Below are 618 nucleotides of genomic sequence, written 5' to 3'. Positions count from 1 at the left end.
GGCTATTATTTTAAAAAAACAAAAACAAAATAGAGGCTGGGTATGTAGCTCAGAGGTACACCACATATCTAGCATGAAAAAGTACCCCAATTTGATACTCAGTATTGAAAAACAATGGCAAACAAACAATGGAAAATAAATATAGTCACAAAAGAATTGAAAACTCAGATCTGCTCTTCTCTGCTCTTGGAGTTTAGGACTTCCGTCTCTCCAAGACTAAGCAGTTTTATTTGGCACTCTTTCAAGGCTTCTGCCATTGCCATGGAACCATCAGAAATGTTTGACCCAACCGGGACCCCCAGGTCTTTTCTGACATCCTATGAAGAAAATTCACCTGAAGCTTCGGCAGGCTCACAGCCAGAAATGCTAGTAAGGGACCATCACAAGTTGACCCTCAATCCTACTGCAAGCTTCCTTACCTTCCACCAGAGGGCAGTTCTCGAGTCCAGCACAGAAAGGAACAAGTAGTTCAGAAGAGTAGATAGAGATGACTTTCTCAAGTGGAGAGGGGTTGGGATGTTATAGTCAGTGAAGAAAGACCCGAAGGCAAAAATAAAAAGATTGATCCGGAATGAAAAAAACTAAGAAGCGCTGCTCTCAAGGGAGATTAGGATGCAA

The sequence above is a fragment of the Nannospalax galili genome, unplaced genomic scaffold (assembly GCF_000622305.1).
Source record: "Nannospalax galili isolate Female #2095 unplaced genomic scaffold, S.galili_v1.0 scaffold1343, whole genome shotgun sequence".
Classification (NCBI taxonomy): Eukaryota; Metazoa; Chordata; class Mammalia; order Rodentia; family Spalacidae; genus Nannospalax; species Nannospalax galili.
Note: the sequence above shows the minus strand (reverse complement) of the source record.